Below are 27,621 nucleotides of genomic sequence, written 5' to 3' on the forward strand. Positions count from 1 at the left end.
CCATATTTTTCCTAATATTCTGCAACTAAATATTTTGTTCAGAAATATGAAATGTTTCAAACATGATGAAAATAACAAAACAGATATCAAAAAACCCACAGCTCAGATTTATTGGAAGTTTACGATTTGTCATTTTGCTTCACCGCTTTGTCTTTAAATAAGATATTATGGAATGCGGTTAAAGACTAATTCTCCCATCCTTTCCCCCTGTCCTTCTATCCTGAGGTACTCTTTTGAAGTTGGTACCATTTCCAGACATATTTTAACCATTTTCTATAAATATATTTTTACCCATAAACAATACATAGTATTTCTTCATCTATCTTTTTTATGACCCCTCTCTGGGCTATGTCTTGATTCTTTTTGACAGAATTCTTCTGAGTAGCTGTCAAAAAAAGTCAGTCTGAAAGAACTGGAGATCATGCCATCATTCATGGAGTTGAGCATACTAGGGAATGACACAGCCACCATGAAGTAATTTCAGGTAAGGAGTATCTGCCCTGATAACTGGCAAGCACTGAAGGAAAGATCTTTCTAGAAAATATGGATACAGGGAACTAGCACTGAAACATATTGACAAATAACGGTTGACTGAGATTCACTCATTTATTCATCCATTTTACCAAGATTTACTGAACTATGCATCTCCTGAGAATATAAAACTGATTAGCTCAAAAATCCCTGCCTACAAGGTATATATGTGTGGTCTCAGGTTGAGCTAGAATGCTATTCTTCTTGGGGAGCCTGGGTGGCTTAGTTGGTTAAGCATCCAACTTCGGCTCAGGTCATGATCTCAAGGTTCGTGGGTTCGAGCCCCACGTTGGGCTTTGTGCTGACAACTCAGAGCCTGAAGCCTGCATCATATTTTCTGTGTCTCCTCTCTATGCCTCTCCCCCACTGCACTCTGCCTCTCTCCCTCTCAAAAATAAATAAACATTAAGAAAATTAAAAAAAAAAAAGAATGTTATTCTTCTCTGGGAGTAAAGAAGATTTTAAAGACTTTAAAAGATTTAACTTTTATGAAAGCAGAGAATAAGTCCTTGGTCATGGTTTCAATGATATATCTTGAACTGAGGATCAGAATCCATTTTAGGAAAATGGAGGCAAATGTTGGGAAAATCATGACATAAACTGTATGTCTTCTTACTTCCTCAGTGGCATCATGGCGTCATTTTGAAGTTTTCTAACTTTCTTTGTCTTACACTGCTTCCTTCATTGCTAACTTTCAAAGATATTCGCTCCATGTATTTTTAAGATTTGCATAAGTGGTATCATACTTCATACAGATTTTTGTAATTTGCAGTTTCCCCATCAAAGTTGTTTGAGTTATATCTGGGTTGATTTAAGTAAATAAGATTAATGATTTTTTTAAGTTTGTTTGTCTGTTTGTTTGTTTATCTTAAGTAATCTCCACACCCAACGTGAGACTCCAACTCACGAGCCCAAGATCAAGAGTTGCTTGCTCTTCCAACTGAGCCAGCCAGCCGCCCCTAAAATTAATGATTTTAAATCATGTGTGTTGATGTACATTGTTCCATATTAAGAATGAACCACAGTTTATATATTCATTCTCAGTATGACAAGCTGTTTGACTATTTGAAACAGTGCCACAATGGAAATCCCTATACGGTTTTCTGTCTAGGCGTGTGAAGGAGTTTCTCCCAGGCATATACCTAAATATGGACTTTCTGAGTCATAAGATATGTGCACGTTTAATTTTATTAGGTGATGCATAAACTGATAGTTTCCAACCCCAAAACTCTTTCTTCTTGATTTTTGATTGGACACGTGGACATCTAAAGAGACATTTCCCACCCTCCCTTGCTAACAGGATGATGTAACTAAAATTTGGCCAATAATATGTAAGTGGAAATGTTGTATGGCAGCTTTCAGCATATTACCTTAAACGATAGCTGGCATATACTATTTGTCCTTTCTTTTGCATTGTTCCTTTCCTCTTTACTGGCATCAGAATTATAGATGTGATGACTAGAGATCTAGGAACGATTTTGCATTGTGAGCACAAGGGCTCCATTGCAGGGATATCAGAACCAACCAGAGCCTGGGTACCCTTCTGGAGCCACTTTACTAGCAACAAACTTTATTCCTTGAGACTTTATTGAAAAAATATGAATTTATTTCTTGTATAAGCCCCTATTGTTTTAGGTTTTTGGTCACAGCTAGCCAGATATAATCCTAAGTAATGCAGCAATACACTAAGTTTTCATTTGTTGTACTGTTTAATATTCCCACAAACCTGAATGAGCTTGTCATTATTATACCTTATTTTATAATTATTCAAAGCATTTCATAACTAAGTCTCACTTTTACCCTCACATATCATATGAGAAAGAAAAACAAGTATATTAGGATTTCCACTCTGTAGCTCAGAGGGGTAGAACCTAGGAAGTTCAATGACTTGACCAAGGTCTCTGGTATGGGTAGGATCAAGGATAAATATGATCTCTCTCAGACAAATGCTGTGCTCCTATGGGGCTACATGAAGAGACATTCTTTTGAAAATTATCTAGTTATGCTGACAAACCTTACCTGCTCTACTCCCAGTTAATTCACACAACATTGTGATAAAAGTCTATCATTAGCTGTCCTATTGCTAAGCAAAAGCCTGTGGAATCAGATGCTAGAATGCACACTTTGGGCATTGGCTTGGACTGGGGAGAGTCCGTCCAACTCAGAAGCTCATTGGTTTACAGAGGAGAGGGGAAAGTATACAGTCATCAAAGGAAACTAGCCAATTGCCTGGTCTCTTGGCACTGTCTGCCAGCCAATTTTCAGACTGATGTTGGCCTCGAATCTGAAAAAGTCACTGATCTCCCTGCACAGCTGGAGGGTGTTGGGCTAAAGGAGAAGAATTTGAAAAGGAAGAAGAAACTGAGACCTCATTCTATTTTAAACATTTTTTTTTCTTTTTTTGCTAATATGGGAGTGACTTACAGAATATGGAGTGATGTCAGAACTATTCAGGCTGCAGGCTGCATGGGAGAGGCTGTACTGAAGGTGCTCTTGAGGACAGAAGAATGTTTCCTAGGAAAGGTCCAGAAATGGTTGTTGTCTGGGACTTGAAATGGCCTGAGGATGTGTTTCTGGCTGCTGTGCCCCTGAAAGGGTTTTCGAGGCACATCAGAGTGCATACATGTGTAACAGAGAGCTCTGGGGTTTGGTTGATGTCAAGTCTAAGGGATCATGAGTTCCCACCTCCAACCAAGAACAAGTTAGTCACCACCATCTTTTCTGTCACCTCTGGTGTCAGGGTGCAGGGGCTTTTGGGTAGAGAAGCATGTTTGGTATAGGTATGTGGAAAGAAGAGGCTATGAGGAAAGACAAAAGACAGACAATTCTGTATATTTTGTCCTCCTATGAACTGAACCCTCACTCAGGTAATTCTAAATATATTCTCTTTAAAAAATTCTCCTCTGCCAACTGTGTCTTCAGCTATTATGGGAAATTAAACTACCAAATTTTAAATCTATTTCCAACCCCAGTAAAAATGATACGTAGAGAAGAATGAGCTGTAAATCAAGCTCACTGTGCTATAGGACACAATCCAGTTCATATATGCCCAATAAATGCCAGCAGATTTTCCAAACCAGAAGTTAACTATCTGTGCTTGATGTGGGAGGGCAACATACATACTTAATAAAATTTAAAATCCAGGCCTCAGGGCTCAACAAATTCAGTTCCTGCTACTGAATTTCTCCTTGAAAATAACATACTGCATTGAAAATGGAAAGTCTAAGGAACTGGAATTTCTGCTGAAATTAGACAGAAGGCTCTACTGTATTTAATCAACTGACATGAGACACTTGGCTCTGGCTGAACCACAAATGCTCTGTTTTTATCCGATTCTGCTTTCTACTGATGGGGAGGACACATAGAGTACCATGCGGACAGTGTTGTGAGAAGATCATTATGCAGTGGGAGGAATATACCAGATAAGGATTCTGGCCACCTAGTTTCTAGTTCGTCTTACCTCTATCTAGTTCTGAAAGCTTGGACGATCTTTTAGCCTTAGTTTACATTATTATAAGATAGGGAAAGGAATATATTTTTTAATATCTAGTCTAGCTTTAGTAGTTTACAATTATCTCACAATTTACTCCACTGATAGAGATTGCTTCTGATAAGAATAAAATACAACAATGTTATAAAGACTGGTGGTGCTTAACCATATCCAGTTACCCTCTCCTTTCTGGATCCATTACAAAAGTAAGGACATGTGACTCCTGATCAATGAGATCTAGATATGATGTCTGTCTGGGTCAAAGAATAGAAGTTCAATGTGAGTTATTCATTGTCTCTGTTCCCCTGTCATCGCAACCCTGCAAGCTAAATGTTGAGATAGTAGAGCCACAGGTGGAAATGATCAGATCACTAATACTTGAAGAGAGCTCCCCAAGAGAGCCATTAAACTTGCAAAGAACTTGGGAGAGTAAAAAACACAAGAGATTTTGAGGGTTTTAATTATGATGTTGTCTGGTCTGTACAAAACGACATATCATTGTCCCAGGCCCAGGTGACAGACCCAGAAGGACCCATTTACCCCATGCAGCAAGTGAATAATTGTTCACAGGCAAGAGACTACACATCCCTGTCTATACCATTAAAAGCAGGCACAAGTAAGAAATATGGAGCTAGGGATATTTACAACACACAGCAATTGCTCAGCAAATGCTCATTTTATGAAAGAACAATATGAAGTTCCCCCTCCTGTGTGTTTGACAGGAAAAGAGGATGTGGAGGAGGACGAACTCGTCGAGTTTCTCTGTATCCCGATCCCTGTAGCACATGGTAGTACTCAAGAAGTGTTTGTTGAATTCAGATGAATTGAGTGAACACTTAGTATGGTGAAGCATATGGCTGGCTTTAAAACTGACAATATCGAAATGAGTATTGGTCCCATTCTCTACTCAGCCTCTACTTAAAAATAGAAAATATCTAAAATCCATACATGTGTAGGATTGTCATTCACACATTCATTCATTCAGTAAATATTTATTGAGTGCCTGCGTTACTCACGACACCGTGTTAAGCATTGATGGCATAGGACTGGAAAAGTCCTCTTGAAGTTTACATTCTAAGGCATTGGGGCTGAATGATGGCAGAGACAGAGGGGTGACAGACACTATTTAAATGACATTGTGATGAGTATCACCACGGAGAATTATAGGATGCCTTGAGAGCATATGATGGGGGGGTTCCAACCTAGGCTGGTGGTCAGGGAAGGCACCCAGTTTTAACCCAAGTCACCGTTCCTGCTATGATAATTTTGTAACTAAAAGACTTTCTGGATTTTTCAGCCCACGTGAGGAAACTTGCTTACAGACACGGTGGTTGCCAAAGAGAAAGCAAGACAGATGTTTTTCCAGCATTTGCCTTGTTTTCACTTTGCTTGAATTTGAATGTGGCGGTATTAGTGGAACACAGGAAATATTGCAGGACTCTGGGAAATGGAGGAAGGTGGGGAAGGGATCCTATCCTTCTTAGTAATTAGATTTGCATGTGGTTTTGACACTGTGTAACCTGGAGTCCCTCCTTATGAGGGAGGGACTGTTATTTCATAGATGAGGAAGCTGAGAATGGAGGGGTAAGCCAGTTGTCCAAAGTTGCTCAGTTAATAAATGCCAGAGGGATAACTTGAACTCAATCAATGTGGCTGTAAGTGAAAACATTTAACCCTTACGTTACACTCGATAGCCTCTCTCAAGACTGAATTTGCTAAGAGCAGAGTCCTCTTACTAGGAGATCAAGTTCTGAGGTTAGCATGTAGTTGAAAATCACTGTTAGCAAAATTACCCTGGAAGATTCTTAAAGAGGTCTCTTAATAAATCCATTGTGGAATTTTTTTCTGCCAGCTCAGAACAGATAATTGCTTGTTTGACTGAATACCTATTACAGTAATTGATTCATGTTTGGGGGCCATGTTGCTAGAAAGGTACACATCTTCAGATACTAGAGTCACCTACAACTTGGTAAGATGGTCACAGAGAAAGGCACAGTGATGCTGAGGCTGACCAAGAGCATGTGTCCTCTCCTATAGAGTGCAGAAAGAATGCTTGCATTGTGTACAGTTTTTCTATCCATTTGTTTTATTTCCTTTCTCTAAGCTTACATAAATAATTGCCAGCAGGCTAAGTATAGTTTGGATATAACACTACTGTATGTTGATTTGTTACATTTCTTAGGTAATAGAGTCCTTTTATAGACAATATCTATTTTCCTCTCCCCCCCCCCACGCAAAAAAAAAAAATCTAATAGAAATTTTAGGGAACTTGGGAAGTGAGAAAGGAAGATTCTTTCAAGTAGGATGCAAATCATACTGCTTACATTAGCATTTCTGAAAGGATGATTTGGACACCACATTTTAAAATTGTTTATTAAAATTTTTTAAAGTTTTCATTTATTTTGAGAGAGAGAGAGAATAAGTGGGGAAGGGGCAAAGAGAGGAGGAGAGAGAGAATCCCAAGCAGGCTCTGCACTGACAGTGTTCAGTCTCATGAACCCTGAGATCATGACCTGAACAGAAACCAAGAGTTGGACGCTTAACCCACTGAGCCACTGGGTGCCCAGAGACACCACATTTTTAAAGTAAGCTTCCAAAGTGATTCTTAAATTTGAAAGTCATCTACGTGTCTGTGGCATCCTACAGAGAGGATAACAGCAGGTCATTCTATCCATTAGGTTGAGTGGAGTCTGCCTTTCATTTGAGCACTTTCTGCAGTGCTGTGTCCCTGGTGTTGTATCTGTGACCCCTTGTGCTTGTTTCCTTGTTGTCAGATCCAATGGACCTCAACGGAGTAAGTAGGTCACTCGCCCGGTGCCAGAGAGAACTCTCCCAAGTTCAATTCTCACCACACATAGAATAAAAACTTGAGGAGCCAAATAACACTACAAGCAAGATTCACATCTGGTAACTATAATAGTATCGGTCAGGGCTCATGGCTGCAAGCGTCAAAAGTGACTGTCTATTTTGAGCCGAAAGGGAATTTCCTGATTATTTAGAGAGCTCTGGGGCTACTGCATCAGTAGAGATCTGGAGGATCAGGCAGAAAAGCAGCAAGAACAGAAACTCTGGAGGACTGGGAACGAAGAACTGAAGTAAAAATTCTGCAGCAAAAACAGGCTGGTGTACCTCATTGTAACCCTTCAAAATCACCTCCCGGGGAAGGGTGCCTGAGTGGCTGAGGTTGAATCAGGTGCTTCCTGAGGCAGGGAGGTGTTGGCCCTCAACCCCTTCGCACATATAGGAGGTAAGGGGCAGCTCCTGCCGCAACTGCACTCAAGGGAAGGGGCTGCTCTCCCAAAGGGAGGCTTAAGTGGGGTTGGTGCCTGGGCAGCCAAAAGTGGCAAAAGCATATACTCCCATGCCTGCTTGGGGGCAGCCTCCTCCTTACAGGATCTCCTATGCATCTTACTTGAGTGGTGGTACCACCATCTGTGCTCTCCTTGTTTTGTATTTAAGAAATAGGAGCTTAGGGGCACCTGGGTGGCTCAGTTGGTTGAGCCTCCGACTTTGGCTCAGCTCATGATCTCATGGTTCATGAGTTCGAGCCCCACATCGGGCTCGCTGCTGTCAGCCTGTCAGCACAGAGCCTGTTTCAGATCCTCTGTCCCTCTCTCTCTGCCCCTCCCCTGCTTGCACGCTCTCAAAAATAAAGTATTAAAAAAAAAAAGAAATAGGAGCTTATAAGGGAATATTGTTGTGATGAATATATGAACTCTTTAACACAAAGCAAAACACATCCTCAAATTCTTTGTCTGCATATCAGCCAGGTGCTATTATCTGCTATGGGAAATAATAAAGGAACCAATGAAGGAATTTGAAGCTGTCAGGAGTGTGGCATAATTTAAAGAAAGTACACTGTTTTTCTTTTGTGTTCTCTACTGAGGGACTACCAGGTGCCTGACGTCACTTACCCTTTGTTATCCATTCACTCGTTTTGGTGTCTTAGGACCCAGTTGTTGAAAACACGTTGCTGGCTTGCAGCAGTTGCTATTACACAGTCTCTTACTTATCATTCCTTTCCCTGCTGACTGTGCCTCAGCTCTGGGTTTTGCTTGAGCTTGACTAACCTACTTCTTCAGGCTTGTAATAATCTCACTTGCTTGTTAATTTGTAACTTTGGAAAAAACGATTGGAATCACTCCCCTGGGAATTATTCAACCCAATGGTGTCCTTTGGTAGACAAGGATATTTACATCGTGGTTATTAGTTTCCTCTAACATAGGAACCAATTGGACATGGCCCAAGGGGGTGGATGACAGGAGGCAGGACGGAAATAGCTCCTGGTAGATAGGTTCAGATATTGAGAGAGAAAACAGTCAGAAATGTGCCAATATTTACTAAGATAAGCAATAAAATGTTTCCATAATGTTGACTCAGATCCAGGAAAGGTATACATTGTAAATAAAATACCAACTATTATTTGGAGGTAAAAAAAAATACAATCAATTTACAGTGTTTGAAAGGGAAAAGGAATGAGACTGTTATGGCAAAGGAAACCGAGGCAGAAAGATAGTATTTGATTTGGAGTAGATTCCGTCCTAGATGGCACCTCTACGAAACCAGACATGGAGCCGGTAAAAGAAACCCACCCAGGGTTCTCCTGGTAGACCCTTAAACACACGCTTGCAGCCACACCTGAAATGAGGTACAACATGCCACCTTTTGAACTTCATTACCACTTACTCCCCAAAACTGAAGGCATATTTGAAATGCTAAGCAATTTACCCTGTATATCAAGGATAACTGTCTTGCTCAAACTGTATGTGCCAAAAATACTGACACATGACCCAATGATGCAAACAACCTATTACTTACCTTCTGACTGACATGTAACCCTTTTGCTTAGCTAAAAATTTCCCTCCAAATCATTCTAACGATTATCCTCCTGACTCCTCACGCAGGAGGGGAAGAGTAGTCAGGATCCCATTTTTTTTTTTTTATTTCTCCAAGTCAAATTCTTAGCAAATTTATTCTAGATTCAAAAAATAATTGCCATTTCCTTTCCATCTCTTCTTGGGGTGGGGGGGACCTTCAAGGGCTGCCATACCTTGCTCTCATGGTGTAGCTGGGAAATGTACAACTCAGGGCTGCTAATGCATGGAATAAATGGACAGTCTTGCTAACTCCTATTATCATCATTGTGTCTAGAGTCTATGTCAGTTCAAAACTAAAATGCCCTCCTTTGCATCCATAGTACTTAAAATATCCCAACAGTATCTGCATTTATATAATGCCCATCTGCACAGTATCAAATCATCTTGACAAATGTTCCATATTTCCATCTTTTTGTGTGTGTGTGGCTGAGAAAACTGAGAGGTTACATAAGACAAACTTTTTTGGTTTATATGCACATCTAAAACTTGCAGTCTTCACTGATAACAAGGGTCATGGAACTTGGAGAAAACATGGGCAAAAAATGAATCCACATACATCAGAAATGATTAGTCAGCTCCATTTTCTTTTCTACCACACTATTTTACATTATTCATTTTAAATGCAAGAGACTGGAAAAAATTGACTTCTTTTTAATGAGGTTTGATTTATTCAACCCTGTGTTATTAGTGAAAATAGGATACCTTGTTAGTTGGAAAATACATTTAAAATAATGCACTGTTTTAAATAAATTATCAGGTTGATGAGTATATAATGATAATATTGATATTACTTTACATTTGCACAGAATGTTGGCAGGTTACAAAGCACATTCAGACACATTTCTTTGCTCAATCCTCATAATTGTCTAGGCAATGTTGTTCATATTTTATAGATAGGATCGTAAGGCTCAGGGAGGTTCAGTGGCAGGTAATGAGTGAAAAGCAAGGGCTTGGTCTCTTTGGTTTTCCCTCCAAACCTTTTTTCGAGGCCACTTTTACCAAAAATAACCAAACTAAGGCCTTCATTATCTCTTACCTGCACTTTTTCAGTGGACTCTTAACCACTATCTCTGGAACGAACTTTCCTACTACTCTGCATCTCCCCAAAAGCAATTCAAATCACCATTCTTTTCCACCGGAACTCTCTTGAAGCTCCTTTGCCTAGAAGTTAAATTTTGAACTCTTATATTGTCATCCAGTGTCCTTTACAATGAGACCTAACTTTGGCCCCAACCTAGTTCTTCTGTCCCTTGTCCCTTTCACGTGTCTTATGTTCCCGCCACACCAACCTTGTGATTCCCTCAACATGCCATGCTCTTCCGTAGCTTGTGTCTTTGTGCCTGTTTTTTCCCCCTAGAATGCCTTTTCTTTATTCTTTACCTAGCAAATTTCTACTTATGACATGAGAACCAGCTGAGACAACCTCCTGTAAGAGGCCTTTCCTCCCTTCTTAGGACCTGCACATATGTTATTATTGTTAATACAAAATGAAGTTGAAATAATGTGAATGGGCTCTCTAAGGGTATAGACGACATCTTATTGATCTTTACTCTCCAGGACCTAGCATAGCACAGTGTCTGCCATTCAATAACTAGTTATAGAATTAATAAATAAAGTATCAATGATCTCTTCAACTGCAGGGAAAATACCTACATTTATTAGACATCAACAATTTTTATAGCAATTTTCCTTTTGGGTATCTTTCCAAAACAATTGAAAACAGGTTCTCAAAGAGATACTTGCACCCCCCACATTCTTAGCAGTGCTATTCACAATAGTCAAAAGGTGGAAGCAACTCAAATGTACATCAACAGATGAGCGGATAAACAAAATGTGGTATATATATATATATATATATACCCACAATGAAATATTATTGAGCTTTAAGAAGGAAGAATTTTCTGACTTGCTACTACATGGATGAACCTTGAAGGCATATGCTAAGTGAAATAACCCAGTCATGAAAAGACAAGTACTGTATGGTTCTACCTACATGAAGTATCTAGAATAGTCAAATTTATAGAAACAGAAAGTAGAATAGCGTTGCCAGGAACTGGGGGAAGGGAGAAATGAGGAGATCTTTAATGGGTATAAAGTTTCAGTTTTACAAGATGAAAAAGTTCTGAAGATTGGTTGCACAACAAGGTGAATATATTTGATAAGACTGAAAGGTACACTTAAAAATGGTTAAGATAATAAATTTTAGTTATTAAGTTAATTTATGTGTATTTACCACAACTAAAAATTTTTAAGTAAAAACACCTTCTTTTACTGACATGCCCTTCTTAAAGAAATGAATGAGTTAAAGAAATTATTTTGAATATTGCAGTATGTGTACATGGTATGGATAAAAAGGGTGAAACAAGAAACAAAAGACAAAATATTTTTACTCTCAAGAGCTGGCTTTCTAACTGGAGAGATAGAAATCAGACATATTAGTGATGATATAATTTCAAAACAATAAATTCCCATAAAGACAGTTTAATCACTATTGGAGTTTCAATATAAGATTGAGTAAAGAGATTGGAGTTAAATTGGATTAATCTTGGAGCTCTTCCTGGAAGAGGTAGATATTTAATGTGGTTTTGAAGAAGCAGGGAGTGGACAATATAGATATAGAGGGTGCAATGGATGAGCTATTTGTGAGGGGGATATACTTGCTTTTCAGCAATTAATTTACTAAATTCTACAACAGCCATATCAAGAAAGTACTGTTTTTAATCTCTCTTTTAGTAAACTGAGGCACAGAAAAGTTGGGTAACTTGCCCAAAGAGAATAGTAAAGGACAGAGTAAGGTTTTAAACCCAGGCCACCTGGCTCCATCATCCATGCAATTACTCAAGAAACTATGCTTTGCTCTCCACTTAACTTATTTATAAATGGGTTCTCAGTGTCTCATTTCCTTTTGTTAATTTTTTAAATGTTTATTTATTTTTGAGAGAGCACAAATGAGGAGCAGAGAGAGAAGGGGACAGAGGATCCTAAGTGGGCTCTGTGCTCTCAGCACAGGGCTTGAACTCATGAATGGTGAGATCATGACCTGAGCCAAAGCCGGACACTTAACTGATGGAGCCACCCAGGTACCCCCTCAGTGTCTCATTTCTATACACCCTCCCTAAGGATGTATGGTTTTTAACAGTTTCCAGAACACAGCATTTTACTATAGTACATCTTGGAATCCAGCTGATTGAATGTTCACAGAGGAACAATGCTCACTGAATATGAGAAATTCAGTTTAGGGAGATAGTTTTTCTGACATGAGTCAGTCCCTTTGACATAGGATTGAGGTTAAGGAATCTAGTTTCCTGGGAGATGGTCTCGTTGTCGTGCTTTAGCACCTCAACTCTATAGCTCCATAGACGTTCCTCACATACAATGCTCTTGGGGTTTAGCATTTCATGAAAGTGCCTTTGCAACTAGCACAGTATTTTTAAGTGTATCAGGCTACAGACTGTCATCCACATAACTGACTTTCAGCATAATTTACATGTTTTTCCATTCCCAGTATTGCAGCAGACATGTTACATTATTTGCAAAAGAAAATCAGATATGGGGAGTAAAGAGTGGGTGTATATGAAAATAGTAAGAGGGGTGGTCTGGAAAAGCCAACTCTTCCATATTAAATCATATACATTAATATTTAATAGTGAGAAAAACTCAGAAAAAGACATGTGTCATCTACAGTAAATTATCTGATGTATATTCTAATAGAACAAGGTTGTGATTATTTAGTCTTTATTCTGACACAAACTGGTAAACTGGGAAGTGCTTTACCATGTTCAGAGTTCTTTATTTCTTCCTGTTTTAACAATTCAAAAAACATATAAATCAGTAAGATTTTAAGAAGTATTTAAAAATTTATTCAAATGATCAGGTCATAGATACTTATAGGTAAAAGGTGAGAAACAAGGGTATGCATTTCACCAGGTTTCAAAGTGAAAGGAACCCCTTCTATTGAAGTATCACTAGTTAGAAAAGAAATCATTTGGATTCAAATCAGCATAGTCATAAAAAATGAAAGAAAATATTCAAGTTTCTCAAACGCCCTTTTGGGGAGCAGACCACTGATAAAATATTTTATTTTGTTAATTGTAAATGAATTAGAGACATGGGGGGTGGTTCCCCAGAGCCAGCAGGGGCTTAAATTGTTAAGAGAAAATAACTTTTGGCAAACCCTATTTGGTATTTTGCTAACCCTGAACCATTTTTGCCAAAAGTTCACTCTTATGATGAAGTTTAGAATAGATACAGAAGTACAAAAAGAATACATTGGGTTTCTAAGCTGAACATGTCTGAGAATCAATGACAATGTAAGCTTCTTCTAGAAATAGGTGGATTTCATGTGAAAAGCCATGAATAGCTTTGTTGCTTTTTGGTCTCATACCTGAGTGGGCCAGAAAATTTCAAATTTTGCCTTGTAAAATGGAAAGACCTAAATGTGCTTCAGGAAACACTCCTCTGAAACAGAATCTGAATTCCAGGGCTCTGCCTTTGGTTCTGATCTGCCTACCAGCTGTGGTACTTGTGTCTCCTTCACAGGGTCGGCAAACAACAAGCGGGCTGGTGAGCCATGTTTGTGCAATTGGTAGGTTCAGCACTGCTCTATTAAGATGATTGCAGCTACCCTGACTCAAATTCCCCTGTGCTAGAGGTTAGGACAATATTGGTATTTAACAGCTTTTATCATTTAATTGATTTTTTTTTTAAATAGCAGTAGGTCTTTATCTTTTTGGTCTTCATTTGGTCTGTTAAATGTGACATAGAGAGATGAATTCTAAATACATCATAGTGGAAGACCAGTGGAAGACCTTTGATTATCTTGAGCTATGTCTACCCATGCCGAAGCAACTAGTGAAGTTGGGACATGGGGAGTACATAAGGAGCGTCAGGTATACTGGTCATTTGGTAGACCACCTTCATATATATCACCTGCCCACTCCTCCCTGGTGTATATCCATACATGCATATATCAGCAAAACAAAACCCCAAACTTTTCATGCTTTAATAATATTGTCTTGGAGATATTACTTCAGGATAAGATACCTTAGAAGACGAAACAAAATTTCTTCATGTCTGCAATCTTCTGTTAATAAATGGTTCTATTCATGGTGCCTACATCAGTTATTACTATTCCCTAGAATGGTCAAGCAATTTTCTAATATTTCCTTGGGATTCTAAGATCAAAAGCTCTAGAGATGTGTCTTTCAATTTTATCTTTGTAACTTAAAATAGCAAAAGCAATAGCAAAACCAAAGGGCATTAGTCAATGTTTAAAGCCTCAATGTCAACTCTTATAATTTTCAGATATACCTCAGGACGGCTGCAAATTCTGTGAAAGGATATGTAATCTATGGATGAGAAGACTAGGCTGGTTATGTGAGTGAGACAAGAAAAATAGATTCCCTAAGGCCCTACTTCTTCATCCTTTTGCTCGTTTCCTTACTTGCTTTAAGTCAGGAAGAAATACCTACCATTTTGGCTGTGTAAATAATTAAGTACTACTTTGTCTGAAATCTTATGATTCCAATATTTTTGACCAATCTATTTTCACACTATTTCAGGTGAACTCCTTCCTTTGTGTATCAGCAACCTGCACCCCAGTGCCCCAATGTACAATAGGATATGGACATTCACACACCTATAGTCAGCCCCGTACGTCATTTATTCATCGGGTTTTAACCTATCCAAACAAAATCAGGCAGGATTAGACCTAAAGATAAACTCAACTGTATATACACATACAGGTTCAAAGCAAGCCTCATTATTAAATGAATAGGAAACTACCTATGTGATGATATTTTAGGATACTATAAGGCACAACGTATAGGAGACAAAGGGGTCAGATTTCTGGCCTTTCGCTATTGTCTCGGATGAATGTGAAAATTAGCACTGTTCTTTGTAATACTTTTGTTAATGGAAATTTTACGTATTGGGATAGAAGTAATAGTCTTAGGCATACAGGGTATTGGAGAAGCTTTATGTAAGGAGATGATTGGATGACCAGGGCAGAAGAAGGAACAATTACCAAATTCTTTGTTTATAGGTTAGTGATAACCTTGATTTTGCTTTTTGTAATAATGTGTTTCAGGGAACATGGTTCAAACTATAGCATTTAGATTTCTATATTGAAATAGGAAAGTAGGATGGAAAGGACAGACAGATGAGGATTTTAAGTGAGCATTTGTTATGAGCTAACGTGTTCCTAACATGATCTCATTTAATTACTCTAACAAGCCTAAGAGGCAAGAATGACCTCCATTGTTCAAGTGGAAGATAAACTCAGACAGATGAAATACCTTATCCTAAGTCACATAGCTAGTAAGTAGAAGTATACAGTCTGAACCCAGATCTCAAAGCATAAAATAATTTTATGCTTCTTCTTAAGACCTACGGTATAACTTATACTGATATGTAGATTTAAAGAAGTTTATATTATCACTGGTAAAATATCACCAACAGCATAGATACAATTCCCTTTTGACTTTTAGACCTTGCCAGGACATATATATTCAAACTATTCTGCATCAGAAATGTCTAAAAAAAAACAAACAAACCGTGTGTGTGTTTGTCGTTATTACAAGTTATTTTGTGTCTTCCCTGATTATTGCCAAAATAAAAAGAGGTGATATGAACCTGTTTGAACTTTACCATTATGTTTTTATTACAAGTAAACACAAACTTTTGTTTTCAAAAAGAAATAATATATTCCAGAAAGGGGATTTCTTTTTTTTTCTTTCCCTTAAGGGGCATACTTGCAGTCTAAAGAGGCTTCTAAATTGGGTACCAGAATGTAATGGTAGAAATAGAGATATTCAGCAGATTGCTAAAACTGCCACATTGTAAAGCAGAGTTTGATTTTGTGCACATATTCCTACGGGACACTGAGAACACATCTTAAGCCCCATTCCTTCTACTGTCAGTTTTAAATTTAGGGAATTGGTTTGGAAAACAAACCCAGGGGTCCCCATCATACTCTCTCAAGTTCTTTCCTTGACGATCCCTTCATTCAGCCATCTCCCAGCGCTTACTCCAAAAATTCCAAGATGTCAGTCCTTCCAAACATGAAGGGGGAAAATGAGCTAATTACCTTCTTCAATATTAATTAGTTCTGAAGCCAGTGAAATCAGCCTTTTTTTTTTTTTTTTTTTTTTTTTTTTTTAATCTAAGTGACTTCATCCACCACTCTCCACGCTAGGTTGTTGACATTTTTGACTTCAGAAAATCCACAGCACAGAGTACTTTCACTAGTCCAGTTCAGATGCTATAGCTAGGGCTAATGTGTCCGATGATCTCATCTGCCTGGACAGAGGAATAGAAGGCATACGAGAATGCCGCTCACATTATGTAAAATTGTTGTTATAAAATCACTAAGTGCCAGAGAGCTTACATACATCTCTTGGTATGTTTCAAAGACAAAACAGTATACACAGAATCAAATGCAGGGAAGCCATTAAGTGACACATCACCTTTATCTGATAACATTTTCTGTTGAACTGCTGGCAACTCCTCTCTGTCGGGAAGACAGAAGGCTGGGAGCAAGGTCTTTATGCTCTGCAGTTTCTCAAAGGGATTACAAATAAAACACATGGTCCTCCGCAGAATTTTCCTTGAGTATTGAACATTCAGAGGCATATGTGTCCTAAATGAAAGGCTGTAAAAGTTAAAGATGATATGGCGATACTGGGGTTATGTATTGACATGTTGAAATTTCTTTTGCCCATGTCTAGACTTTTCTCCCCCGTGATAACCTTAACCCTGCATGACTTTTCAAAGATTTAGATTTAGTCCACTTCTAGCTGTCCTATTACATAATTTCCCTTACTCTGTTACCCTTCATCTGCCGTTTAATAGTTGTGGCTTTTCTTAGGTAGGATATTTTATGTCAAAAGTTTCTCTGCTGTTTATATCTGAAAGTCTCTCCATGAAAGCCCTGTCATACACAGTTAAGCAAACTACATTGGAAGTTCATTATAACATGGCTTTTATATAAATTCTGACACCCTCTTGGTCTGTCATAGTTATTCACAGATCAAATGAAACAACTAATTAATCACAGGCTGATATTATAAAGCAAGGCTGTGTTTCAGCCATGTTGACCTTGTTTGGAGGGATACATAAAATCAGGGGCATATTGGTCACTTCTGGAATACAAGGAAAGGTGAATAATCACCAATGTTTGGAAAAGGAGAGTCACTGGGAGAAGTCAAGATTGAATCTAGGATGTAGCCACTCCAGATAGGAGGAATTTTAACACAGGGAACTGTTGAGAAGCCAGACAGACGATAGTATGGTAACCCAGATACTAGCAAGAACAGATAGCCACTATCACTCTTAAGCTGGAGGGCTAAAGGGAGAAAACAGAATTCTTGGATCTGAGGCTCTGGGAACACATTCAGAAGAAGAAGCCATGGAGCACCAGGGTGGTTCAGTTGGTTGAGGCCCCGACTTCGGCTTAGGTCATGATCTTGCGGTTCATGGGTTCGAGCCCCGCATCGGGCTCTGTGCCGGTGGCTAGGAGCCTGGAGCCTGCTTCGGATTCTGTCTCCTTCTCTCTCTGTCCATCCCCTGCTTGTACTCTGTCTCTCTCTGTCTCTCAAAAATAAATAAATTAATTCAAAAAATAAAATTTAAAAAAAAAAAAAGAAAGAAGAAGTCACTTCAGGTATGCCTGACAATAGCTGGAACCGGTAAGGCAGGTATATCTAGTATGATTTAGAATCATAGAGGAGGCCCAGTTGCTGTGATAGATATCACCTAAGGGAAAGGGAGAGAGACAGGGAAATGCATAGATTTTTTCCCCCCTTTTACATACTCTCCAAATTCCTTCCAGTGCCTTCTATCAGCTGAACCTAGCTGGAAGTTGGTAAGTGGGACTGGAAAAAGTAGTTCTCTGGGATATAGCCAGAGTGAGGGAAGGTGGGGAGTGGATATGAGGACAGGAAGATGACCATATCAGCCAGGTAAATGATGAAGGCAACAGGGGAATTAGAACCCAAGATTAGGAACTCAGTAACCCAACACTAATTCAGATGTGTGATCTGACTATTCAGACAAATGCTTCCATCAAATGTGGGACAACTTTAAATGGTGATGTATCTCTGGATTCATCATACCGTAGTTTTGTCAAGGTGCTGCCTGGATCCTAAGTGAATGATTTACATATTCAATGTGTATCTTTTTCCTGTGAAGGTGATAATTACTTCTGTGCAATTTGCCTTGCTAATTCTAAGTAGTTTTTCAAGATGGAACTACAAGATACCAAATTCTCATCAATAAAGCATTTGGGGCATTGGGTTGGAGTTGACAGAAATCTAGTTAATGAAAGTCATTTTATTCTTTTTAACCAAAATTAACTATTTATGTAATTTAGAATATGTATTAGGATGATCTCACTAAAAATTTAAAACTTTCATTTTGAGGCTTCTTCCTCTGTTAGCAAATGATATTTGTTTAAATTGAAGATCAGTATCAAGAAATGATTTTTATATGTTGTTTAGATCTACATTCCTCTGAGATTGAAAGATAATTCTTAAATTGGTGTTTCTCCAAATGTACCCCACAGATTTACATTTGAATCTGCTGAGCCAGAACCTTTGAGAAAGAGGGCTAGAGAGGATGTCTAAGTAGTTCTTATGTAACTGGAGAAACTCTGGCTCAAATTAGCCTTTCTTGCTGTTGGTACCTAGTAATGGATTAATTAATCACCTATCCAACATCTTATAGAGCAGAATCATGATGATGTTTACCCTTGTGTATTATGTCTCTGTGCAGAATGAGAATGACCTAAAAGGGCTTAGTGTTCTTATGTGGAAAGACCAATGGGATCTATTGCATATCATTTATACTTATCTCTTCTGTAATTTTTTTTTAAATTTTTTTTAACGTTTATTTATTTTTGAAACAGAGAGAGACAGAGCATGAATGGGGGAGGGTCAGAGAGAGGGAGACACAGAATCTGTGCTGTCAGCACAGAGCCCGACGTGGGGCTCAAACTCACAGACCGCGAGATCATGACCTGAGCCGAAGTTGGCCGCTTAACCGACTGAGCCACCCAGGCGCCCCTCTTCTGTAATTTTTGTATGTATTAAGTTAAATACCACTCACCTGAGTTAAGGTAAATATTATGCTAATTTCATCATCTGCAATGGTCTTTCATTCTTACTAGAATGTCTTAGATATGTTTTTCATATTTCTTTAAGTAAATAAGGGATTTCAATGATGTCATAAATCCTCATGATCAGGAAAGAATGACACATCATTTCACTTGATGCTCTCAGTGACAATTTACAGAAAACCCAACTGAAAATGGCTTCTACGAACACATTGTTATCTTTGTTGTCTAACAATAAGTCTTCGTATAATTGTTCCAGGGCTGGTTGATTCAGGGGCTCAATGAAATCATCAAGTATTTGTTCATTGGTATTTGTTCTTAGCCTAGTGTCCTATATCCCAAAGTGGCTTCAAGCTTACATCTTCAAGCAATAATGTCCTCACATTTCATTGGACAAAATGGCACCCACATGCCCATTTCTAAGACTACTATGGGAAAGAGGAATGGAGTTTACCTGAGTTCAAGCAAACTTAATATACACCTTTGGGCTGGGACTTAGTCTCCTTTAACACAGCCACTCATACTTGAACAAAATAAAAAATCTGTTAGTAGTGTTTGTATTATTATTTTATTTTTTATTTTTAGTAATCTCTGCCCAACATGAGGCTTGAACTCATGACCCTGAGATCAAGAGTTGCATACTTTATCGACTGAGTCAGCCAGGCACTCATTATTATTAGTAGTAATAGTAGTAGTAACAGCTAACTCTAATATAGCATTTATATTGTGCTAGGCACTGTTCCACTAGTTATAGTTTATTAACTCATTTAAACATCATAAGGATATGAAGTAGTTACCATTGTTATCTATGATTTACAGACGTTAAATAACTTAAATAAGGTCACACAATTAGTCCATGGTGACACAAGGACTGTAATCCAGGTGGTCTGACCCCAGAGTTGGTGCTTTGAAGATTAATACCAGGCTGTGTCTATGGATGGGTGTGGATGTGAGGGGGTGAGACATATGGCTCACCCAGTGAGAAAACCAGTGACTTCTGCCACAGCAAACAGAGCCTGGCACTAGGTAAGCACTCATAGTATTTGTTGAACAGGCAAAAAAGTAATAATGAATTAAAAAAACCCTTTGATAGCCTTCAAGGACAATGCCTTGTATCTAATAGTCACTCACCGAGTGTTTTATTGATAGTGGACAGTTGTATTTCTGTATAATTTCAGGAGGGAATTTGGACTATGCCAACTGTTCTGTCAGTTTCCTTAAAATAAATGAGGGATGGTTGTCAGAGAGGGGACAATTTTGCCTGGTTTGAGCAAGATGGACTGACATTCAGAAGTTTTGTTTGGGAAGCCCCAGAAGTCCAGGTTGCTTCCTCACTGCTGTTTTTATATTATATATATAATGCAAGTTTGTTCTATTGTTTAAACTTGTAATTGTTGTTAAATCTGCATTATCAAGGCTTATATCCTATGCTAAGCTCCTCTACAACCTCTATTCTGAGGATGTCTGGCCATTCCACATTTGCTCTCCAGCCACTGGTTGGGTTGCACACTGCAGAGAACCCATCTGGTAGACTATGGCTCCAAGTCCCCTTAGCACCTGCACAGAGCCCAGGATATATGTCTGAATGCTGTTCACATTTTTTTCTTAAAAGCAGAATGTAAACTGGCTTGGTCCTCTTTTACATACAATTGGACTCAGTTACCACATATTAGTTTGTCAGAGATATGCATTATACGATTTCATATTAAGTAGGGAATCACATGTAGCCATTCATAGTCAAAGACTTGGCTATCCTCTATCCCTACTTCAAGTCTTTAAATAAATGGAGATACTGATTTATAAGTCACTATTAAGAGGTGATTATTCTGATTACAGATAATCAACTTCCTAATCTGTGAGTGGGCCAGAGACTACTTGTCAGATTTCAGATTAAAGTGGGGGAAAAAAAAACTCAAAAGTTTGTATGTTGTAGAAGATCATTAAGAAATGCAGTTCTAGGACTCTAGAGCCAAAGGACTAATCTAACAATCAATGCCATCAATAACTTTCTCTACAGTATTTAAAGTGAACTATCGATTCCCAGAAATCCAACCCTGATCCAAATGTGTTCTTTTCATTTATGAGCCTTTCATTCAGCGTATCGTTCCCCATGTCCCACAACAAGCAAGTGAGCATTGAGTTCATAGTTTCCTAATTATTAAGAATGGGCAGGGTTCTCATAGATCATCTAACTCTGACTTCTTGTTTTGTAGAGGCAATGATATAAGGCCTAGTTACTATGCCAAGGCTACAGAGCTAATCAAGTGCAGGGCCAGGAGTTGAATATTAGTCTGGGGTTCTTTCCTGTCACCATATTACATAATGAATTTCTTTACATGCCAAAGTCACTGCAACTTAGAGTCATTGCCTACATGGCTTTGCACCTTGCCTAAAATACAACCCCCAAACGCACATTACTCCTATGTGGTTTTTTTTTGCTTTTTGGTTTTTGTTGTTGTTTTTTCCTGTCTTGATTCCAGAGTGCAGAAGGCTCTTGGAAGATGTGGTAGATTATATTTTTCAAAGATGGTCATGTTAGTATTTCCCATTTCATATACTCTTCTACATTATGACCTTTCCATCCCCTCGTTAAGAGTTATTTCTCCAAGCTCTTTGAATCTGAGCGACTCCTGTGATTGTTTCATTCAATAGAACATGAAGAAGTGGGGCACCTGGGGGACTCAGTCAGTTAAGCATCTGACTTCAGCTCAGGTCACGATCTCACAGTTCATGAGTTCGAGCCCCGCCCCGGGCTCTGCACTCAGTGTCGAGCCTGCTTGGGATTCTCTCCCTCTTTGCTCCTCACCAACTCATGCTTTCTCTCCCTCTCAAAATAAATACATAAACTTAAACACACACACACACACACACACACACACACACACACAAGAAGTGATGGTGTGTCAGTTCTGAGCATAAACTTTAAGTAGCATGGCAGCTTCTGCTTCTGTTTTTTGGAGTGTTGGCTCCAAAAACTCTGTTTTTTGGAGTGTTGGGACATCTCTTCTCAAAACTCAGTCTCTATACTGTGAGAAGCTGAAGCCACACAGAGGCAAGTCTAGGTATTCCAGACCAGCTAAGCTTCTAGGTGACAGCCAGTGTCAGCAGTGAGCCAGCTAGAACATCCAGCCCAGTTGAGTTTCAGATGACTCCAGTCCTAGCTGAAAGCTGCCTGTAAGTGCACGAGAGACCTCACAGTGAAAACTGTCCTGATGAGCCCAGGCACCTCACGGACTTTGAGAAATATTAATCAACTTTTGTTTCTATTCCATTACATTTTAAAGTGGTTTGTTATACACAGCAATAGGCAACTGGAATGGCTGCCACAGAAGTCAGCAGTCCTGGCTGCCCACAGACTCATGACATCAGACCTCAGATGCACTCTCACCTCTGTCAGGCAAACCCTTTTCAATCCCCACCGACTCCCACACATCCTGCTCACCTTGACAGACCCAGCTCTCCCACTCTTCCTGTTAGTGAAATCTGTCAGGTTTGAAGCTGATGTCTGGGTATGTGGATTTTCAATACAAATTCTAGGAAACTTCAAAGTTTCTTAACACAGAGGAAGTATACTCTGTTTCTCCATATGGGTATCTCCCTTAGATAACAAAGGTCAACAGAGGTCATAGAGCCCATGAGTGAGTTGGATATCATGTTGACCTTTCCAGAAAGCACAGAGATAAATTTAATTCCACATTCATAACTATTTTAGCCTGGAGGGACAGTAGATTTTCTTGTTTCTTCTACATGGTTCTGGAATTTATATTTTTTACATTAACAATCTTACTGCATACACGTCTTAATTTTAGGCCATCTCTAAGTCCGTCTGAAAGAAGACAGGGTCTAAATTACAAACAAATAATACTAAGTCCCTCCCCCTGTCCCTGATGGTCAGGTCCCCTCTAAAATCTGTGACAGACACTTGACTTTTCTCATTTAGAATAGAGCTTCCCAAAGCACGGGATTTGTACCAGTGGCAGAATGTGAGAAATTTTAAGGTAGACCACAGATTCTGAAATTTTTCATTTTAACACTTAGGTATTTATTTTAATACATATTAGAAAAGATTAGACTAGTATATCACATACATGACTACACAGAACAAGGCTAAGTAAAAAGTGAATTGGTTTCAATAAAAATGTTAACTTAAAAATACTTTGTCGATATGGTGAAACCAATAATGGTGATAAATATATGACTAGGACAAACCAGTTCAGAATTGCTGAAAAACCTTTAGGGTTCTAGGTTCCCCTTCTCTTACCGATTATTTGTTATGGGGTAGTTATACCTTTCTGGCTTATTGATTTCCTGTCTTTTCTTTGAGTCAGCAAGCTATTACCTGCCACCGTTGGAACTCACATAGCCAACATTTTCTCTCTCTCATTTCATGAGCAGGCTTAATTCACATTTTTTTTCCATTTAATAAGAGCTCACAAAGGCCAGCTCATTAACATCCCCATAGGCTAACGAGCTGCTTTCTAGAGATGCTCTTGCTTTTCAGAAGTTTCCCAAAGCTAGGTAGCTCAGGATTGGATTTCCAGAGCATGCTTAGCCTAAGACAGCCCCATACCTGAGACAGACATCACTCTCTTCTCCAGTCCCCCCTGCCTCCCCTGCTGGAGCTTCATCCTTTCTAGCAACCGAGTGATCATGTGCATTGGCTCCCTGCCCCCACTGCCAGTTAGTAACCACCACCATTTTCTTTGTCTCTCCATCGTCATCTACCCCTGCCACCTTCACCTTATGCATTTTATGTTAGCGTTGGAAAGAGTGTATTAACACTTCCTATAAAGTTACAATTCGCGTGGCTCATATAAATAAATTGCAATTGAAAATGATACTGGAGACATCTTTAAAAAGATAGATTATTATGTCCTTTTATCAATGGGGAAATGAACTGTTTCTATTTTGGAACTTCAAGTACTGCTAAGGAATATGTGCCTCTTCAATCTTAACATCAAATAAACTATCCCCTGTAAGCCAGATCAAGATCCACAGGCACAGACCCTGGTCTTAGATGCCTCACAGCCTTCCTCATTTAAGACCTTTGAATTTACCGCCTGCTCTGGAGATAAGGTTCTCATCAATTCCCATTTATTAGTAGGTGCTTAAAAGGAGGCACTTTCTGACATGCAATAAAAAGCAAACCTAATGAGCAAATGGCAGTGAACTTGAGGGGCACTTTAGGAGAAGGTCTATCAGTATTCATAACTCTGACACACTATAAAAGATACTTTAGTGCAACGAAAATGTGTCAGAAAAGATATCGAGTTAACTGAAGGGAGAATTTTCTGGTAAAACACATAAGAGCACCCATTTCAAGTGATCTGCACTATTAATATATTTTCACCTTTACTGACAACTCATTTACCAAGTGTCAGATGAATGGTATTGAAGACAGCACTGATATTAACTCCCAAATGAGGTTCTATAACAATGAAAGGTACATAAGTATTCCTCCCTAGCATCTTCTCTGTAATTAATGCCCTTGGCCTTGCCTAGGCAGCTGATGCCACTCAAAAATTAGAAAAATTATCTTTGGGAATAATTCTCATCATGCCGTAAATGGCCCATTATAGTTTATTTTTCACACAACTCATCTTTCATATGATACAGACAAAAGTTAAAGGTTGTCTTCAGATTCTTGGGGCAATTGAATCTCGATATTTCAGAGCACTATAGGTAACATCACATTAAGATTCCTTATGTGTTTTTTTTTTTCTTTAAAAGAGTTTTTTAAAAGCCAATTCAATACAAAAAAACCTCAAAACTCAAAGAAAGTAGTCAAAGCAAAATCTACATCTCACACCATGAGGAGGAAAATGTATAATCAGTCTTAACACTTAATACAGTGATAAACCTGGTCGATAAATGTAACCATTCCCTAAATCATATGTGTATGCTATTTATATAAAATAGGAAAATTTTCTCTTTTTTATCCTTTTTAAAAAATAACATATTTCCAATTAACTTTCCTTTTTCACACTTGATTTTTAGCATCTGTATTTTTGCATTATTCTTTAGAACCATATGTATATGGATGCTATACATTACGAAAGTTAATAATATTCACAAAGAAATGGGATACAGTGCTTGGAAGCAACATGAATAACAAACCTAATAAGAGCGTACTGTGAATTTTACTGCCGCAGCATCAGATTCAATTATTATGAGTTTTCTGTACAATTTCCACAGGTGGCAATGTGGATTATGGAAGAGCAGAATATTTCTAGAACTATTATCTTTTTTAATCTCTATATCATTTAAATGAAAATATAGGTAATGGAGGTGATTTGATTAAATACTCAGCTTTCTCATGTGAAGTATAGAGGGGGAAAAAAGCAAATAATTCTATGGCATTGGCCAGGATTGAAGACCACCTTAAACTGCATTTAACGCTGAGACGAACAAAAAACCCTGATTTGGCCTGCATTATATTTCTTTTTTTCTTTCTTTTTAAATATACGAAATTTATTGTCAAATTGGTTTCCATACAACACCCCCAGTGGTCATCCCAACAGGTGCCCTCCTCAGTACCCATCACCCACCCTCCCCTCCCTCCCACCCCTCCATCAGCCCTCAGTTTGTTCTTAGTTTTTAAGAGTCTCTTATGCACCTGCATTATATTTCTACATTCACTATAAATTTGCTGTGAAAGCCATGAGGCCACTTTATCCAGAAAATTGCAAAAGTAGACATAAGAATTTCATTAGATAACTTCAAGTCAGACTAACATAGTCTATTTGCTTTCTAGCCCGCTTAGCTAGTAAAGACATGTTTTATGTGATCATGAATTTTTGACTGTGATCTGTAAGCTGTATTACTAACTCTTCCAATAAAAGCATGTAAAGTTACCAAAGTATGCAAGAAAACATTAATCCATTGCTTCTAATATTCTTTGGAAACTTACCTTATTCATTTATTCCTTCATTCATTCACTTATTTGTCATTCAACAATAATATATGAAGCATCTAACATGGATGTGGTCCTCCACTAGGCCTTGGATTCCAAAGATGATAAATAGACAAATATGTGGTTATCACTGTTGCACAATTTATAATCTATGGGGAAATCTGGATGGTAAGAAGATACTCTCGACACAATATGGTCAATACAGTGTTAGTGCTTACCCAAGGTGCTCAGTTGCCTGTGGGAGTGGGTAGTGAGAGGGGGTGAGAGGGGAATTAGCAGGAAAATAGTTTTTTAGGAGAAGTCCACGTAGAAGTTTCAAGAATGAGCAGGAAATACCATCATCTGGCATTCAGATGATAAGTATCATCCAGCAGGAGACTCTGAACAGGTACTTACGGAGGGAAGATGAAAAGCAGAGTAGAGATTGAAGGCAAGCAAAAAAAGAAATATTGAGTATAATTTTATCTCTTTAGGAAAAAATACTGAGGGTTCGGTGTAGTCTCGTTCGTAACTGGTCATTGGTAGAACTGGGTTTTGAGCTCCTGGGTGAAATGATGAGTTTAAGTATAGATTTACATCGGAGGCAGCAGTGGGCCATACACTTTGGATATTTGGATACCAAATATCTAGTTGAAATTCTATGTCTGAGAAATGCAGATTTCATTCCTGTTTCTGTTTACTCATTTGTATGCCAGGCAAATAATTGTTCTAGAGGTTACAGCAGTGGACGTAGGGCACAGCTCCAAATCCCTGCCCTCATGTAGTTTATATTTTAACGGGAATAGGGTGAAGTGGGGAGACAGATAACCATTGAATACATTAAAGTACATTAAAAATACATTTTTTATAAGTATTAGGGATGATGCCATTGCAATTTTGAACAGGTGGCTAGAAAAGGCCTCAGTGAGATGACATTTGTATCAAGGAGACAGGGGAGTGAGTTATTTGGATGTCGAGGGAAGAGTGTCATAGGAGGAGGGAATAACAAGTGCAAAGGCCCCAAGCCTGGAACTTGCCCAGCAAGTTTGAGAAATAAGGAGAGAAGTGAGGCTAGAGAAGAATGAGGGAGGAATTAGCAGGAGGCAGTGAAGAGCAGGCCAGATTATACAGGATCTTGCAGGCCACAGAGTTTTGGCTTTTACTCTGAGATGGAAAACTACATAGAGCTTTGAGCAGAGATAGAATGTGATTGGAATCCCATGGTAACAGGATCGTTCTGGCTGTTGTGTTGAAAACAGACTGAATGGGGCAAGGCTGGAAGCAGAAAAATTATCTGGGAGACCATTGTGATAATCCTGGAGAGAGATGATAGTGGTTGGAAGGGTAGTAGAGGTGGAAGAGGAAAGAAGTGGTTAGACGCTGAATGTATTTTTAAAAGAACCAAGAGTATATGCCAATGGATTAGCTATGGAGTGTGAGGGCAGTAGAAGAGGTTATGATGGCTAAGAGGTTTTCGCATGAGCAAATGGAAACAAGAGAGTCGCCATTAGCTGAGTTGATGTGGGGAGTGAAGAAGATAAGGCCCTGGTTTGGGATGTTAGATTGAAATGAGCGTTAGACACCCAACCAGAGATGTTTAATAGTTGATGTATGAGTCTGGAGTTCAGATAAAAGATCTAGACTAGACATGGAAATTGATAGTCGTCCATTTAAATATCATTCAGGTGGTATTTAAGGCCCTGTTACAGGATGTAACAGG

General features: G+C 38.7%; 1 long non-coding RNA gene across 1 annotated transcript in view; it reads left to right on the forward strand.

Moving 5' to 3' along the window:
- Positions 1 to 303: 303 nt before the first annotated feature.
- LOC125909824 (uncharacterized) overlaps positions 304 to 27,621 on the forward strand; it is a 185,500-nt gene continuing 158,182 nt past the window's right edge. The window contains exon 1 of the long non-coding RNA XR_007453782.1: positions 304 to 484. This is a non-coding gene — a long non-coding RNA (uncharacterized LOC125909824). The remainder of the gene's footprint in view (positions 485 to 27,621) is intronic.

Source organism: Panthera uncia (genome assembly GCF_023721935.1).
Source record: "Panthera uncia isolate 11264 chromosome B3 unlocalized genomic scaffold, Puncia_PCG_1.0 HiC_scaffold_1, whole genome shotgun sequence".
Lineage (NCBI taxonomy): Eukaryota > Metazoa > Chordata > Mammalia > Carnivora > Felidae > Panthera > Panthera uncia.